The following is an 11523-nucleotide window of genomic DNA, read 5'->3' as shown; positions in this document are numbered from 1 at the left end:
AATCTGACCATAAAGGGTACCAGAGGGAGAGTAGGCTGAGGAGGAAGGAAAAGAAGTGTGCTCCTGCTCCTCCACAAATGAGTCAAATGTACCTTTAAAAGAGCAATGAGGGCTTCCCTGGTGGTTTAGTAGTGAAGAATCCGCCTGTCAATGCAGGGGACATGGGTTCTGTCCCTGGTCTGGGAAGATCCCATTTGCCACGAGGCAACTGAGCTCCTACGTCACAACCATTGAGCCAAGGAGGCGCATCTGCTGAAGTTGGTGTGCCCTAAAGCCCATGCTCGGCAGCCAGAAAAATCCCTGCTCACCACAACCAAAGAAAACCCAGGTGCAGCAATGAAGACCCAGAGCAGCCAAAGATAATTAAAAAATAAATCTTAAAAAAAAAAGGCAATGATGTGGAAGCACAAAGTATTTCAGGTGGAAATTAAAAAATGCTATATGAAGTAAGCATGTGAGTATAAAAGTTATACAAGCCAGGAGACACAACTGAAAGATAAAGTACAAAGTTAGACTTATTCAATAATGTGTTCCCCTCTATTTTATCATCCATTTTTAAACACTGGCCTATTACTGGATTCTGTAAATTAACCTCACCCAACTTCTTAGAATCAGGGATGACATAAATGAAATGATAGTACATTTGAGAGAGAGCTGGGAGACTGAGAGATCCTTCTATAGAAATAAGTAGTTTCTCACCAACTATGCTTCTGAAACAGCTTTATGTTGCATATATTCACCTTGTGAAATATCCTTTATGATTTCACTTCTGTCACCTTAACTAAGAAAACAAGCATTTTATTGCCTCCTCTATTCTTGGACAGGGTCCAGGCCCAGGAAATTGTGCCCTTAAGAAGCGTGACAATTTGTGGACAGCCCATGCCTTTCATAAGCATTTTACTAGAATTTGAAGAAATTCACATGGGTGAGTATAGGGCAAAAGACGGTACATTTTAAACCAATGAAGTTGGATTCAAAAACTTTGCAGAAAAGTTACAATCTGAATAAATAAATAAATGCCTTTAAAGATCCTTACTCTCATAACGTTTCCCAAACAACAGAGAAAGATGGCCAACAAAAGCTTTTTTAAAACATTAAAATGTATTGGATTGTTTTTAATTGTAAGAAACCATAAAGAAGGAGGGGGTGGGGAAACCCGTATGATCTTCCTGCCAATTAAGTCATATTTTACATAAAAATAGTACATACATGTTAGAAAGTCAGCGAAATGGTGTTAAATGAAAACCAAAAAAGCCCCTTCCTTTCCCAAGGATAAACTCTCTTGAAAAAAAGGAGTTTCTTTTTATCCTTACAGGAAGAAAAAATACAAACACACATTTATTTTAAAAGTTAAAAAAAAAAGTGAAAGGCTATACAATGAAAAGAAATTTCCCTTACTCATCTAACTCCCACACACTTAAACCCATTTTTGTCTCCTTGTTGAGAATACAGAAATAATTGATGCATAAACCAAGTATGTATGTGAATATGTGGGGGTGTGTTTATAATCTTCCCCTTATATACATAAATCATAACATACTAAATAAACTGTCCCACACTTTGCTTTTTTCTCTCAGTTACATCTCTTAGAGCTATGTTGATATCTACAGAACCACTTCATTTATTTAATCAGCTGTGTAGTACTCCATTGAATGGATATACCAAAATTTACATGCTTCAATCACTAGTCAATGCACTGTCAGAGTCTTTCCAATCTTTTACTATACTATTAAGAGGCTATACTATTTTTGTAAGTAGGTTATTGCACACATGTGCAAGTGCATATGTGGAGTGAATTCTTAAAATGGATTTTTTGTAACACTGTTGAATCTGATTTGCTTTAAAAGCAGCAGCCTTCTGGGTCCTTTAAACGAGTTATATTTCTCAAGGAATGTCAACCAGGGACAAGGTCTATTAGAAGGTACTTTTCTGAAAACAAAAGACAACAGAAATAGTTGCTAAGTTGTCCTTTTGAAATTGGAGTAAGAACCCATGATCTTTATGATCTTCTCAGCTTTAAACAACCTTAACAAAACAAGAAACATATCCACAAGTGGGTTTCTGAATATCAGTTGATTCTAACATTAATAGAGCCTGAAAGGGTTAGTAACTCAGCAGAAGTATGTAAGCTTTGTGATATTCTCCCATTAGTGTTCCCTAATTGATGACTGGTACTGTGTGGGCTATACTGACACTATTAGCCATCCTACGGTTTCATAACGTTTATGACACCTGCCACACAGGATTGTGGTAAAATTAAATTAGACAGTATTCACATAGGTGCTTGACATTCAGTAGATGAAAGATAAATGTTACTTTTCTTCACTACTTACACCGTGCTTAGTGAAAGATGAAACCATTTCATCCATTACTAAGGTACCAACTAATCTAGTAGAAAATTATACAGGCTAAAATATTTGTAATATGAAAAAGAAAGTCTAATGTGTAAATTTAAGTCCTTTCTATATTTTTTATGGCTTATAATAAGAAATATCAAAGAAAAATAAAGCTAATTTTAAGATTCCAGAGGCTTTGGTATTGCTAATGATGTCAGTTAGTGCACACTTTTGCTTATCCTGAGGGGAAACAGGCCATATCACTCTACTACTGCCTTCCTCTAGTATTACAATTCAAATATGGTAGAATTACTTAAATGCAGCAGTTCATGTGTAGAAAAAAAAATAACATAATGAAAAAGTATATGCAAATAAGGATATTAGTGATAATGTGAAAAAGAACTAAGCAAAATTACAATCCATAGAAGGATTTTACAGCAGGCAGAAATCTTTAAGATTATTTAGTAAAACCCCTTTGCATTTATTTTTTTAAAAAAGAATTGATCTAATGACAAAGATCTTTAAAGTTTAAGTATCTTGGGTTTGTTTATAAAAAACAAAAGGCCTTTCTATAAGATGCCCCCCCCCCCAAAGAGCAGATTAAATGAAAAAACACGTTTAGAAATGGATGCAAACCAGGAGCTTTGGCCTGCTCTCCTTGGCAGGTCCTCTGGGGCAGAACTGAGCTCCAGTAATCAGCACTTCACCGGGGAGGAATTTTAAAGAACTCTCAACTAAGCCATTCACAGCACAGAGTAAATTCTTGCACTTAGGAGGGGAAAAAAAGTCTACATTGACCAGGCTTTTGCAATCCCAAGAGATAATAATTAAGCATGGTTTAATGTATTTGTTGGAGTAATAATGTAGACCAATTGCCCTTCAACTCAGCTATCAAACTCAAAATTTTTCAGGATTATTTTGAACTTAGAGATGGGTTGAAAGTAAGATTAAAATGATTACATTGTACTTTCAAATGAAACTATGACCTCATTCCTTCATATATGTATATATTTACATATAAATTTTTATCTTAATCTTTCAGTGGGAAAATAAAAACAAATATCTTAGAAACCATACCAATTTTAGACAAAACATGAAAATGAAAGAAAGATATTTTGTTAAAATTCTTCCTCTGTACTGTTTGTCTTCTCATAAGTTTTTTCTCATTTAGTAAAAAAAAAAATTCATCTTATGCATTTTGCATTTCAACTACTAAATCCTTAAGGATTAAGACAGATTTAAATGAAAGAGGAGCTTATGTAAATATAACCACCTTTGAGTTGGAAATGGGAACAATTTTCTCTTCTGCTCAGATACCAACGTCCTGTTGAGAAGAAGATTCTCCAAAAATGCTCAAGCGAGTGCTGTGAATGAAAGCTCAGCCAGCATGGAATGGAGAACTGGGAAGATGAGGAGGATGCTTTATTTTCCGGGGAGGGGAGTGGGGGACTGCACTTTTGAATTTAATAACTTAAGGGGAGGTACAATCTGTAACTTAGATACAAATGGATTTCCTCGTATTCCTACAACATGTTCAGTACAGTTAAGCATAATCAGTAATTTACGATTAAGAATTTAATTGCCCAGGTGTCAGGCCATTTTTTCCCGAATCTATTTACTACAATTGTCTAATGATAAGTGATTATCTCCTATGTTCATCCCTTAGATGCTGAGCACTGGGCATGCTGGAACAATTTCTCTTTTAATACCCCTGAGCTCTAGTTGACACAATTCTGCATGCCCAGGGTTCACTTTTCTAAGCATAGGCACCACAACCCTTTTTAAGATGTGTTACCCTTGATAGAAGAGGGATAATCATTTGGTTTTAAATTGGTTGTAAACTGTATGTTGTGAGGAGGGTCTAGTTCAACACTGACCCATGTTAAGATGTAAAATTAAACACAACCACTATCAGGTTTCCCAGGAGGATTTTCTTTATTCTTTGATCCTTCTATTGCATTTCTTGACCACTGCCTCCTTCCCCAACCCATGTTAGTCTGCTGACCATCTGGGGAACAAGAAAAAAGAATGAAGGGCAGTGAAGAGTTTTAAGCTGGTATCAGAATGTTGAGTGATGGGTAACGCGGATCATCCATTAAAATTATCCAAACAACTTCCTTTTAAAAGACAATGGCAACCCACTCCAGTATTCTTGCCTGGAGAATCCCATGGAGGGAGGACCCTGGTAGGCTACAGTCAGTGGGGTCGCAAAGAGCCGGACACAACTGACTTCACTTTAAAAGACTAACAGAGGGAATTTCCAGGCTTGATATGATCATCCTCCTTCAACTCCATCTACCCACAACTCTCCTATTCTTCAAGACAGCTTGATTGTCATTGTCTCTATAAAGCTCCAATCTAAAGTGATTCTTTATCTTCAACTCCCATAGAGTTATTCAGTATAACTAGCTCACATGACTTGGCAACATCAACTCCCATTGAATTCAAACTGCTGTTATTACTTACTATTCCATGGGTCCATGTGCTTTTTCACTAGATTGTAAACACCTGAAGGGCAAGATCTACATCTTTTATTTTCTCTAACAGCCTAATGCTTTAAATAATTGTTGATTTTAAAATAAGCAAGAGGACTTCCCTGGTGGTCCAGTGGCTAAGAATCTGCCTGCCAATGCAGGGGACATGGGTTTGAACCTTGGTCTGGGAAGATCTGACATGCCAAGGAGCAACTAAATCTGTGCTCCACCACTACTGAAGCCCACAAGCCTAGAGACAGTGCTCCACAACATGAGAAGCCCCTGTTTGCTATAACTAGAGAAAACCCATGTGCAGCAATAAAGACCCAGTACAGCCAAAAATAAATAAAATTTTGTATAAAAGGAAATGCTAAAAAAATTAATTTTAAAAATTAAAGAAGATGAAAACAAGGACAAAACAACTGGTTCACATGAAAAGTCGAGGACTTGGGTAAATGACACATTTTGTGAGTATTCCCAAAAAAGGATAATTTTCCTGCTTTGATCTTGATTAGCACTTTTTGTTTTCTAAAACCTCAGTCTCAAATACTGAATTTTTTGTTTCCCAAGAACAGGATTCCTAGTAGACTATCTTTAACTCAAACACAAAGCTCATTTATTCTTAACTTTCCTCAGGATTTTCATGATCTAAAGTCACAAGAGTCATGATATTCAAGGAGCATTTCACTGACAATATTTACATTCTAGTTAATGACTTTTGTACATTAAAAATACTGAAAACCGTAACTTTAATGTTATATGGTCTGCATACCAGCTTCTTATATTATAAAATAGGATCACCTTTCTATTTTATACCAACAAAAGGCAGTTTTTTCCCTCTCACTCAAAAAAGATTATACCATTTTCCCACTCTTCTCAAAACAAAATGAATATCATACAGTTAATTATATCTACTCAGTAAAAGATGGCAGCAATAAATGTAGGAGATCAAAATATATACCCCCAAATATGCCACTCTGGCATAAGTGCTAAGTCGCTTCAGTTCAGTTCAGTTCAGTCGCTCAGTCGTGTCCGACTCTTTGCGACCCCATGAACTACAGCATGCCAGGCCTCCCTGTCCATCACCAACTCCTGGGATCCACCCAAACCCACGTCCATTGAGTCTGTGATGTCAGCCAACCATTTCATCCTCTGTCATCCCCTTCGTCTCCTGTCCTCAATCTTTCCCAGCATCAGGGTCTTTTCCAATGAGTCAGCTCTTCACATCAGGTGGCCGAAGTATTGGAGTTTCAGCTTCACCATCAGTACTTCCAAGGAACACCCAGGACCGATCTCCTTTAGGATGGACTGGTTGGATCTCCTTGCAGTCCAAGGGACTCTCAAGAATCTTCTCCAACACCACAGTTCAAAAGCATCAATTCTTCGGCTCTCAGCTTTCTTTATAGTCCAACTCTCACATCCATACAAGACTACTGGAAAAACCATAGCCTTGACTAGATGGACCTTTGTTGACAAAGTAATGTCTCTTCTTTTTAATACGCTATCTAGGTTGGCCATAACTTTCCTTCCAAGGAGTAAGCGTCTTTTAATTTCATGGCTGCAGTCACCATCTGCAGTGATTTTGGAGCCCCCTCCAAAAAAGTCAGCCACTGTTTCCACTGTTTCCCCATCTATTTGCCATGAAGTGATGGGACCAGATGCCATCTTAGTTTTCTGAATGTTGAGCTTTAAGCCAACTTTTTCACTCTTCTCTCTCACTTTCATCAAGAGGCTCTGTAGCTCCTCTTCACTTACTGCCATAAGGGTGGTGTCATCTGCATATCTGAGGTTATTGATATTTCTCCTGGCAATCTTGATTCCAGCTTGTGCTTCATCCAGCCCAGCGTTTCTCATGCATCAGTTATGTCCAACTCTTTATGGCCCTGTGGACTATAGCCTGCCAGGCAACTCTGTCCGTGGGATTCTCCAGGCAAGAATACTGGAATGGATTGCCATGTCTTCCACCAGGTGATATTCCCAACCCAGGAATAGAACCTGTGTCTCTTACATCTCCCGCATTGGCAGGAGGGTTCTTTACCTCTAGCATCACCTGGGAAGCCTACTGGTGTAAGAGCTGAAGACAACTGAGAAAAAGCAGAGAGAGGATGAGCTCTCTGATGTTCCCAAGTTACCTGAAAACAGATCATAAATTCCCCTTGTGACGGTGTCACCTTCCCCTGTCTCCACTTCCTAGAACAGGAGGGGAATAACAACTTTATCACCAAAGACAAGATGACACCAAGAAAAAATTCTACACAAACTAGCCCTAACTAGCCCTTATTGACCATTAGTTCCCTACATATGTGCCTTCCTACAAGTTACTGCTCCTAAAGTCCCAAAGTTCCTTGTCACTTCTCATTAAATTTGTTCTCCTTTGTCCAAAAGGTATGAAAGTTTCCGAGCCTAACTGTGTCTTTAAGGATTTTCTTTATTGTCTATGTTGAAGCCCCCAGAAGCAGGTAAAACTTGTAACTTTAAATAAATCTGTATGCCTTTTCTCCTGTTATCCTGCTGATGTCAAATTTATTTCACAGAACAAGCCAGAGAACCTAAGAGAGTAGGGGGAAAAAGCCCTCCCTCATATAAACATATTCTGATAGTGAACATGAGGCAGGAGATAGATGGGCTACAGGTTAGACATGTATAGCCAGCCTCCTGTTTACACTTTTAGATAGAAATAACAACACGAACAGGGTAAAGAGCTGCACTTAGACTCTGATGGACACTTTAAGATAACAGTCACGGCAGGGGCAGAGAGGAGCCGAGTCCAGCGCTGATAAAAGATAAAGAGAGCACATATTTCTCATTCCTGAGGTCAAGCAGACCTTCTCGACTACACATGCACAGAAAGGCTCCTTGAGGATCAATAAAGAGGAGGCACTGCCCCAGAATCTGTGATGCCAAATCTCCCACAGACCTCTGCAGTGGAATCCATCTGGCAAAAAGTCATTCACACATGTTGGGGAGGGTCCTGGGGCAGGGCAGGTGGAAAAAGAAGATAATTGGCCAAAGGTAAACAAAGCCCTGGAAGAACTGCCTTATTTAAATAAATGATTTAACCACCTCTCTATGGTGTTCCTCCTTAGTAGAGAGGATGAAAGTTAAAGTGTGAAAGTATTAGTCTCTCAGTCACGTTCATGGACTTCTCCAGGCAAGAAAACTAGAGTGGGTTGTCATTTCCTACTCCAGAGGATCTTCCTGACCCAGGGGTCGAACCTGGGTCTCCCATGTTGCAGGAAGATTCTTTACCATCTGAGTCACCTGGATGCCTTTAGAGAGGATGCCCACACCATTTTCTCTCTGGGTGTGTATCTCTGTTTTGCTTCTGTCTTAAAGAAGCAAACTGTTCTCTGTGTACTCTCCCATTAGATGTGCTGTGTCTCTAATAATAAGCTTTGCATCTGTTCTTACAGTTTTTGTCTCCTTGAAACACTCTTGCTTTCAAACAAGGCAAGAGCCAGAGGAACTCTGCTTCTAGCCCCTAGCTCATTCTGGTCTAGTGGTTGGGATTTTCTGGTTTTCATCCATCTATGCAAGTTTCATTCCTGGGCAAAGAACTAAGAGATCCTGCTTCAAGTCACCACTTACTGCTTTCTCTTCCAGACAAGAAACAGCTTCTGATCATTCTATTTTTGAATTTAGGAACAGAAACAAAAGACCTCATTTTTAAAAATTTATTTAAAATGCATAAATGTCTAAAAAATAAAGTCTATTAAAGAAAAAAAAAAAAGGCATACATGTCAAATGAGGAAAAACTAAGACCAGAAGATGTTAAAATAAGGAGAGAGATCTCATTCTAAAATTCAAAAATATTTTTTTGCTACTTCTTTTCTATTAGGGAATTCACAGCTACAAGTTTAAACTTCATCTGGTTTAGAGGAATTCAGTTTTTCCATAGAGAGCATCAGCTCTCAACTTAACACCTTGGTATGTAGCCTAAGGAAGTTCAAAGCCATCTGCAATAGCTGCCCACATTTTAAGTAAAAAATCACAGGAGTCTAGGAGGAGGGCACATCCTACGACAGTTAGTTTAGCAATCAATTGGGTTAAGTTGGAGAATACTAAAGGCCTTCAGTTCAGTAGCTCAGTTGTGTCTGACTCTTTGTGACCCCATGGACTGCAGTATGCCAGACCTCCCTGTCCATCACCAACTCCCAGAGTTTACTCAAACTTATGTCCATTGAGTCGGTGATGCCATCCAACCATCTCATCCTCTGTCGTCCCCTTCTCCTCCTGCCTTCAATCTTTCCCAGCATCAGGGTCTTTTTCAATGTGTCAGTTCTTTGCATCAGGTGGTCAAAGTATTGGAGTTTCAGATTCAACATCAGTCTTTCCAATGAATATTCAGGACTGATTTCCTTTAGGATGGACAGGTTTGATCTCCTTGCAGTCCAAGGGCCTCTCAAGAGTCTTCTCCAACAACACAGTTCAAAAGCATCAATTCTTTGGCAGGTCTCTCCTAAAGAGCCCAGATCCAGGACCAGAACACAGAACACTGTATCTCAGGGCTGGAACAGGCCTCATTGCTGCTTAGTCCAGTGGCCCTAAACTTGAACTCATCTACAAGCTTAAAAAAAACACCCTCAGGACTTCTGCTTCCAGAAAAGTGGAATAGACATTATTTTCTCTATTCCTCCCTGTATAACTTAAAACCCTGTCATTATATATAAAATAAATATTAAAAGGCTCTGAAAACTTGAGAGAAGGTAGACAGGATGGAATATGTTCTCTGACCATGATAGAATCAAATTAGAAATAAAAAATGGAAAGGTAACATAAAATCTCCAAACACTTGGAAACAACAAATGAAAATACAACATATCAAAAATTGTCAGACACAGCTGAAGTAATGCTGAGGGGAAATTTAATAGCACTAAGTTCATACATTAGAAAAGAGGAAGAATCTCAAATCAATTATTTAAACTCTCACCTCAAAAACCTGGAAAAAGAAGAAAGAGGAAAAAAACAGAGGAAGAAAATATTAAAGATTAGAACATAAATCAGTGAAATTGAAAATAGAAAAACAATAGAGAAAATCTATGAAACAAAGAGTTGTTCTGTGAAAATATCAATAAAATTGACAAACCTCTAGCATGAATAACAGAAAAAACAGAGGGAAGACACAAATTACTAATATTAGTAATAAAATTACTAATTAAAATAATTAGTAAATATATTTATATATATATATGTATTTTTTCAGAGTCTTTTCCAATATAGGTTATTACAATACATTGAATATAATTTCCTGTACTATATAGTAGGAGCTCATTCTTCATCTATTTTATTTATAGTAATCTGTATCTGAAAGTGAAAAGTGTTAATTGTTCAGTTGTGTCCAACTCTTTGCGACACCATGGACTATAACCTGCCCGACTCCTCTGTACATGGGATTTTCCAGGCAAGAATACTGGAGTGGCTAGCAATTCCCTTCTCCAGGGGATCTTCCCAACACAGGGATCGAACCCAGGTGTCTCTCATTGCAGGCAGATTCCTTACCATCTGAACCACCAGGGAATCCCATCCCAAGTTCCAGATGTATCTCTCCCCACCTTTCCTCTATGGCAACCATGTTTTATGTCTGTGACTCTACTTCTGTTTTGTAAATAAGTTCATTTGTTTCATTTTTTAGATTGCACCCTGTGATATCATATGATATCTGATAATATCTAGGTCCGTCCCTGTTGCTCCTGCGGGTGTTATTTCATGCTTCTATACAGCTGAGTAATATTCTGGTGTGTATGTACCACAGCTTTCTCCACTCATCTGTCAATGGACATTTAGGTTGTTTCCATGTCTTGGCTATTGTGAATAGTGCTGCTATGAACACTGGGGTGCTTGAATCTTTTCAAGCTAGAGTTTTCTCTGGATATATGCCCAAGAATGGGATTTCTGAACTGTCTGACTAACTTTTGACAAAGTTTCAAAAACAATTCAATGGAGGAAAGACAGTCTTCAACAAATGATGCTGAAGCACTTAGACATTCATAGGTAACAAAGAAAACCTAGACCTCAATCCTTATGTAAAAATCAACTCATAATGGATTACAGACTTAAATGTAAAACATAAGACTAAAAAAATTTTAGGAAAAAACACAGGCGATGTCTTCAAGATCCAGAGCTAGGCAAAGCATTTTTGGACTTGACATTAAAAGCATAATCCATAAAGGGAAAATTGATAAATTGGACTTCATCACAACTGACAATTTTTGCTCTGTGAAAGACCTTGTTTATAAGATGAAAAGACTAGGTATAGACTAGGATAAAATATTTGCAAACCACATATTTAACAAAGGATTAGTATCTGGAACATATTTTTAAAACTCAACAGCAAGAAATCAACAGTTTAATTAGAAAATGAGTGAAAGGCATGAACAGATATTTTACTAAAGAGGATATACAGGTGTCAGGTAAGCACATAAAAAGATATTCAACATCGTTAGCCACTGTTGTTGTTGTGTTAGTCACTCAGTCATGTCCAACTCTTTGCGACCCTGTGAACTGTAGCCCGCCAAAAAAAATGTGTCCATGGAATTCTCGAGGCAAGAGTACTGGAGTCGGTAGCCATTCCCTTTTCCAGGGGATCTTCCCAACCCAGGAATTGAACTCGGATCTCCTGCACAGCAGGCAGATTCTTTACCATCAGAGCCAACAGGGAAGCCCCATCAGCCATTAGGGAAGTATAAATTAATTTCATGAGTTATTGCTAAATG

This window comes from Cervus elaphus, chromosome 11 (assembly GCF_910594005.1).
Source record: "Cervus elaphus chromosome 11, mCerEla1.1, whole genome shotgun sequence".
NCBI classification, from domain to species: domain Eukaryota; kingdom Metazoa; phylum Chordata; class Mammalia; order Artiodactyla; family Cervidae; genus Cervus; species Cervus elaphus.
The sequence above is the reverse complement of the archived record's forward strand: the minus strand, read 5'-3'. Positions refer to the sequence as shown.